The sequence below is a fragment of the Micropterus dolomieu genome, linkage group LG09, assembly GCF_021292245.1.
Source record: "Micropterus dolomieu isolate WLL.071019.BEF.003 ecotype Adirondacks linkage group LG09, ASM2129224v1, whole genome shotgun sequence".
In the NCBI taxonomy this organism is placed as follows: Eukaryota; Metazoa; Chordata; class Actinopteri; order Centrarchiformes; family Centrarchidae; genus Micropterus; species Micropterus dolomieu.
The window spans coordinates 8,569,955-8,577,805 of record NC_060158.1 but is presented as its reverse complement, the minus strand read 5'-3'; the positions used below and the strand labels follow the sequence as shown (position 1 = coordinate 8,577,805).

At 36.0% G+C, this 7,851-nt stretch overlaps 1 long non-coding RNA gene across 1 annotated transcript in view; it reads right to left on the bottom strand.

The window, feature by feature from the left end:
* Window positions 1-2,536, bottom strand: part of LOC123976525 — a 15,534-nt gene extending 12,998 nt beyond the window's left edge. The window contains exon 1 of the long non-coding RNA XR_006826380.1: window positions 2,251-2,536. This is a non-coding gene — a long non-coding RNA (uncharacterized LOC123976525). The remainder of the gene's footprint in view (window positions 1-2,250) is intronic.
* Window positions 2,537-7,851: the final 5,315 nt, after the last annotated feature.

Genomic DNA, 7,851 nt, shown 5'->3' with positions numbered 1-7,851 from the left:
CTCATGGCTGTATTAGATCAAAAGGGTGCTTCTACTAAATACTGAGCAAAGGGTCTGAATACTTATGACCATGTGATATTTCAGTTTTTCTTTTTTAATAAATTTGCAAAAATTTCTACATTTCTGTTTTTTTCTGTCAAGATGGGGTGCTGAGTGTACATTACTGAGAAATAAAATGAACTTTTTTGATTTTTAGAAAATGGCTGCAATGAAACAAAGAGTGAAAAATTTAAAGGGGTCTGAATACTTTCCGTACCCACTGTATATAAATATTATAGATATAAGTTGATTTGCTTTCTTGCTGATGAGAAGATCAATGCCATGTCTGCACAGTGAAGATAATGCTACAGCCAGCAGCCTGTTAGCTTAGCAAAAAACCTGGAAGCAGGGAGAAAGAGTTAGCCTGGCTCTGTCCAAAAGGTACATAGATCAGCCTACCAGCACTTCTAAAGCTCAGTAATTTACATGGTATTATCTTTATCTTATTTCTTTCATTTGTACAAAAATCTAAATGTAAAAACAACACTGTTCTTAATTCATTAGGCTAACCAACTAATTGTTTGCTCTAGAAAGAATCACTGTGTAATAATCTAAGAAAACAGTTCACAGGTCGAAAGATTATAATGCAAACATATGACTCAAAACACCAATAGGGATAAATTATTTTTGATAATGACTATAATAAACAATCTGTCATTTTTTGGGGGGTCCTCCTGTCTTTCTTCAAAGGGCTCCTGAGGGTCCCTGGACCAACGTTTATTTTCACTGCATTAGCATACCAGACATACTAGTCAATCATTTTCCAGGATTAGTGGGACTGTATGTACTACATCTGCACTACTCTTGTTCATTTCTGATTCCAGCTGTAATATGTACAAGCGGCTCATCTGTGTTGATGTAAGGAGTGCAGCTGGTAATAATGTTTTTATATAGAGTCCATGGTAATAATAGGCCTACACTTAATTTACTGAATTTGACTTCTGTTGCCATGCCCAGTGCTATCATAAAAAGCATTTAGCAGATTGCCACTGCAAGTTAGGTCCAAACTAAACTGGCACACAAGGATTTAACATCAATCAATGTACAGAGAAGCAAATCCATGCAGCCAGGAGAATACAACACAATCACATGTATCTAGTGCCCTCTACTGGAAAGTACTGTCAAAGACACTGGGTGCAACTTTAAAAGTGGGCAAGCAGCAAATTCCTGTGCAACATTTCAGCTTTATCAAGCCTTTCTGAATCTTAGCTACCACCATCTACTGGATTTCCCAGATATAACGCCAGGTTTACATTTTATTTAGTCAGTTAACTGTTCAATGATGAAGGCCCTTCTATGGTGGAGAAAATTTTATTATACTGAAACAATAGGCTAGTCCAATTTAAATATAAATAGTAGGCCTACCTATAATGTACAATAGTAGAATATAAACTATCAAAAGGTTGATGAAATCCTTAAATTCCAAAACAAAAGGACATTACCTTGGTGTTTGGCTGCTACTAACCATTACTTTCATAACTGATTAATCTACAGATTGTTATCTAAATTAATCAGGTACTTGTCAGGAAACAGAGAGAAATGCACAATGTCCTAGATCCCAAGTTGAAATCTTTAAATGTCTTGTTTGGTTTTTAGTTTTTGGACTGCTGGTCTGACAAAATCATAGACTGTATATTTAAAAACAAAAAACAAGACATTGTTTATTCATACTACGATGTTAAAACACAAGGGAGCAACAAATTCTCACATTTGAGAAGCTGGAAACATCAAATGTTCCAGCCTACTCATAATAGACTTCATTCAGTGCAAGTACAGGTAAGTTAAATATAGCAAAATGGCTGCATGGCAGAGTGAAAGTAAGTGATATAATAATAATAATAATAATAATAATAATAATAATAAAAATCTTTATTTGTAGAGCACTTTTCAAAAACAAGTTACAAAGTGCTTTAACAAGTGTAAAGACAATAAATGTATAAGTGCTTGAGTGTCTAATGAGTGATAACTATGAAATGACTACATAACGTTACATTCACGTTAAGCACATTTGAAAGGACAAAACAACCGCCCTCAAAATCGATTGTGATCAGCAGGGACTTTAAATTTGCTTCTAAAGAGTCGTACGTGATATTAAGTAAAAGATAAACTTGATTAAGTTGAGGAGACAGCACAAAAATAGCATCTGGGCAGTGTAAACGAACTGAGTTAGCAACAGTCAGCTAGCAAGTTACCGTTAACTTTAGATATTACCTGTTTGGCTCACTTTTCCTTCTGCTACGAACAAGCAGGGCACTTCTTCAAGCTCTTCGTTTTGTTTTGGGCTGCACTGAGTAATTACTTCCCCCCACTAACGTTACGGTTATTGTTTATCAGTCCGTCACGTTGGTTTGTTTGTTTGTTTGTTCGTTTGTTATTTAGCGCGTAAAAGTAAAGGCACGTCACAGGCCACGCCCATTCCCACCTAGCTAAACAAACCGGCAGCCATTTTAAATTTTTAATAAACCTTTTTTTTCTTCGCCGATGTCCTACAAGTCTCATCCAAATGTCCCCACATTTTTCTTTACACGGTCCATGAAAAAAAAACAGACACAAGCATGTTCACCATTTTTTAGGCGTGACCTAAGCCGCCATAACTCTTGACCTCAGTGGCCAGTTAGGTGCAGACTCTGATGGGGCCTGTAGGTGGCGCTACAGCAAACATTCAACAGAGAATCTGTGCTCATGAATCTGACTTATTTATGATCTTGACAGGATGTTGGAAAATAAGTAGGACTAAGTACATTTACTGTAGCCTACTAAAGCACAGTTTTGAGTACTTCATACTTTTTACTTCACTACAATTCAGAGGAAAATATTGTAGCCTACTTTAACTCCACTACATAGGCTATATTTGATAACATTAATTACTAAGTAACTCTTTCAGATTAATAATACAAAATAAAATCAACGAAAAAGTCACGACTTAGCCAATTTTACGAGTTAAAAAAATATTTTTATTGATCCCCAATGGAATCCACAAGCTACAGAGCACTTACAGTAAGGCCTATTGTAGAAGCTACTGCTGGATAGCTGCTGGATAGCTATACTGAGTAGGTTATATATAAAAACGATTTAAAATACAATTATATAATATACAGTATTCTGAAAATGTCCAGTCTGCATAATGAGTATGTTGCTATTGTAAAAGCACATTTTTGAATGCAGGTCTTGTAGACCTAATTGAGTATTTCTACACTGTGATATTGCTACTTTTACTTAAGTAAAAGATCTGAGTACTTCTTCACAACACTGAATTTCCGTCTTCTCCAACAATCCTGGCAGCCTTCATCATGCATCAAAATAACACACAGTGATAGATGGTGATGCTGATTAACCCTCAGCAGGATGGGAAAAAGGCATCCACGATGATTTTATCACTAACGTTACTGACTAACATATTATTTTTCATTTTACCCTTTTATATTTAAACAAATTAAATTTGTTTAAATATATATTCTTATTGATTCTGTTCCAGTTAGCAGCTGGATCTACACTGGTGGAAAATAATTCCTGTATTGTACTACACTTCAGAGGCAAATATTGTACTTTTTACTCCAGGAACAACGTTGGTTTGACTTCTGTAACTAGCCTAGTGGTTAATTTAAATAGCAAGATTTTACATACTTTTATAATGAGCCCCTAAAATATGATAAATTGTTGTTGATTAAACTAATTATAAAGATGTTAAAATAAGCTTCACTTCAGCCAGCTACTATATCAAAATGCCTGTCACATGCTCGTTAATGCATTAGCGATACAAATTCAGTAATAAATGTTATATAATGTTTTAATATCCTGACAGAAGCCAATCTGTTACATAATGAGTTTTACATTTTACATTTCACTCATTATGTCTGCACTTTTACATTGAGTAGCATATCCTTTACTTAAGTACAAGATGTCAGTACTTCACCTCTGAACATATTTACTTCTAATTTCACAAACACCTCATCAGTCATCTTAGTCTAAGAAGAGCAAATAAATCTGCAATGTGTATTTTTACTCTTGAGCAGCACAAATAAAACTCTCATTACCAAACCCTTGATCTAAAGCTCAGTGTGGACAACATGGACTCAAGTACTCCACTAGAGAGCAGTATTACCTCGTGTATTCAGAACAATGTTAGGCCATATAGGTGGACTGCAAGCCCTTTCATTCATTCATTCAAACAGACACAGCCAGCCTTGTGTCCAGAATATCATTCAGAAATGTGTGCAGAAAAATTTAATTTGCACTCAGTTTTGTAAGTGTGTACATTTAAGTTTGTACCAGTAAACCCTGTGTTGAAAGATTGTCCATCAAGTTTAATTGCGATGTCTGTACAAACTAAGCTAATTTTCAAGTCATCATTCCTGCATCTGGACTAACAGACACAACTTTGACAGCAGCACAGAGTACGGCTGATACATGAAACAGATACGATCATTTTTATGGGACTCTTTTCATAAGAAATTACTAATGCAAGTAGTCAGTGTTTCAACCTTTTTTTTTAACAGTCCATGTGGCCACATGAAGGATTTGAAATAATAATAATAATAATAATAATCTTTATTTGTAGAGCAAAAACAAGTTACAAAGTGCTTTAACAAGTGTAAAGATAATACCCAAAAGACAATAATACAAAAACAATACAAGATAAAAGCAAGAAAACATTGAAAAGACTAAAATACACGTTTAAGATAAATATAAAATAAGTAAAATAGAATAAAATAACAGGGATAAAATAAAGTCAAATAAGATCGGGAAAGGCTCTCCTATAAAAGTATGTTTTAAGAAGGGACTTAAAAGAGTTCACTGACTCAGCCTCGGGGCCCTGACGGCAAACGCTCTGTCCCCTTTAGTTTTCAGTCGAGACTCTGGAACAGACAACAGACCTCTGCCCGAGGATCTCAAGGTACGTGCTGGTGCGTATGGGACTAAAAGGTCAGAAACATAACAAGGCGAGAGGCCATGAAGAGCTTTAAAAGTGATCGTAGCATCGTGGGACACTGAAACTCTTAACCAGTGGTGGAGGAAGTACTCAGATCCGGCATATTTTGAAAATACTACAAGTAGAAGTCCTTTTAAAACATGTTACTGTAATAAAAATAAATAAAAGTATTATTAGCAAAATGCACTTTAAAATGAACAGAATTCAATGCAGAAAATGCCGCATGTGAGTGTTATACTATTATATTACATTACTGTTGTTATTTTAATCATGTAGCAGGTCAAAGTGGAGCTAATTTAACAATTTTATACACAGTTCAATCTGTACACATGAAACCAATTATATATGTCTTTTTATCTAATTTATTATTTATTTTATTTAGTTTGTGAAGGAACTCCAGCTGTCAGATAAATGTAGTGTACAAAGTTTTATATTTCCCTCTCAAATGCTGTGGAGTAGAAGTATAAAAGTGAAATACTCAAGTAAAGTTCAAGCAGTGGTGGACTGTAACCAAGTTTTACTAAGTCAAGTACTGAGTACCATTTTGAGGCATTGTACTTTTACAAGATTATTTTCATATGTTATTTTATACTTCTATTCCACTTTACATTTTACATGAAATATTTCACTTTGTATCTGACAGCTATTGTTAGCTAGTTACTTTTCCAATTAAGATTTTACAAACAAAACATGTGATCAGTATATACAATATAATGCTGTTTTATAGATCTAACTACCCAAAAGTAGTACATAAAGCATTTAAAATTAGCTCCACCTCAACCAGTAAACAGTAAAGTACTATTTTTATGTTAATCCATCAATGATAATCAATAATAAAACGATATAACACAGACCATACTGACAAGCAAATACTTTTGATACTTTGGGTACGTTTTACTAATAATACTTTTACTTAAGTGAAATTTTAAATGAAGGACTTTTACTTGTAATTGAGTGTTTCTATAGTGTGGTATTATTAATTTTACTTAAATAATTTTACTTAAATAAACAGTTTGAATACTTCTTTCGCCATGAGTAAGTAAGTACCTTACATCTGTAACTAAACTCTAAACACGGTGGAGTAAATGTCCTTACAGACACTTTCAGAGTTGGATGTTAAAAGAAAGACAGTTAAGGCACAAACACTCAGACTGTTTGTTTCATTAGGGGGCTGCATCCTGGCAGCAGTGGACAATGAAACAGGTCATTATTTGACATTTAATAAAAGCCTGAAACATCATGTAATCCCACTGTGTGTTTTCTTTCCCCTTTGTGAAGTCTGCTGGTCCATGCAGGTCTTTAAGGGGGAGATTACAGAGTCTGGGTGAGTCAGACCGACACCGACAGATGTGTCATCAGGTGAACCCGTCTGACTCCAGCAGCAACCACAGCTGAGCTTATTGTCCCTCCCTGCCCGTCTGTGCCCTCGTTCTGCAGCCCCTGTTATTGTCTCTTCCCACTCATGTTCTCCTTTTCCTCGTCATCTCTCTCATCCCTGCGTCTCCCTCTATTCCCCTTCTGTGTCCTCCTTTTACGCCTTTATTTATGTAAAGTCTCTGCCCTGGTTTTCTCTCATTTCTGATGTCTCCATCCCGTTTCTTGCTCTCATTTTGGTGCTTTTTTTCTTTCTTTCTTATTGATGCTGTTCATCAGTTTTTGTTTTGATGTGGCCGCCTTTGTTTCTTTCCTTTAAATAGCTGTGAATGGGATCCTTTCCAACCTGAAGTGCCCCTGTTGTTGCTGCCGCGCATAAACTGACTGAACCCAAATCGGCTTAAAGTCAAAAAAGATGATAGTTGGGGCTGCGGCACTTCAGGTTATAAAGAATTCACTTTAAGGCAAACAAAACAAGTTAAGTTGCATCACAACAGCTACTGTACATTCAGATATGTGTCTAAATATATAATAGAGTTAAATGAAAGGAAGGAAGCAGAAGCCCCTGCTGCTGCAACAGAAAACTCATTTTAGGTTTCATTTCAGTGCATTCATGCTGCTCTGTTTTCAAGAAATAAAATAAGATCAGTGGGTGTGTGACAGAGAGGCAAGACAGATCCGTTGTGCGTTTGGATCTGGATGAAAGTGTCTGTGATGAGAGCACAGCAAGAAAAGCTGCTGTGCCTCATTTGTAACAGACACAATTTGTTTTATCGACTGCACCAGTCTTCCTCCTGCTGCAAAATGTGGGACATGACAGTACAAATCGCAATTACATAATGCAACTAGGTCAAACAACAATGAATGATCCTAAGATTTCAGATCCAAAATTAGGATTTTAAAAGACGTACAAACCAGGAAATCTTTAAAGAAAAACTACAATTGAATTTTCTTTTTGAAAGCACAGACATTTAAGATTCTTAATGTCAGTTAAGTGTTAAAAAATACTTGGACACAATTTCATGCCATTCATCCACATTTAATCTCAGGATTTAAAAGAATAAAATGTCAAAATGGGGATTACAATGCTCGTGTTTCCCGCCTCATGTTTGTTGCTGTAAAGTGGTGATGTGCATGTGTGCTGCTTGCAGAGGAGGGGGGCATCAGTGGACAACAAGAGCTCTCTTCATGGCCGTCAGGGTATCCGGGTCAGCTGTGCAGGAGATGCTGAGAGTCCTGCAGCTGCTGGAGGGAGCGAGAGGGAAGAACAGCAAAGAGAATGAAGACGGAGAAGGAATAGTGTGTGTGTGTGTGTTGAATGAGGAGATCTCCCCAATACAACTCGACCAGCCAATCCGCCAGCTCACAGTGACGTAAAAAACCTAAATAGAGGAAAAAACAAAGATGTGTTTATGCCTCCTGCTTGTTTTTCCTGCATCTCGTCGGCTAAAACTAGTAATTTTTTATTTGGGCTGAAACGACAGAGATGGTTTAAACATGTGACTGCA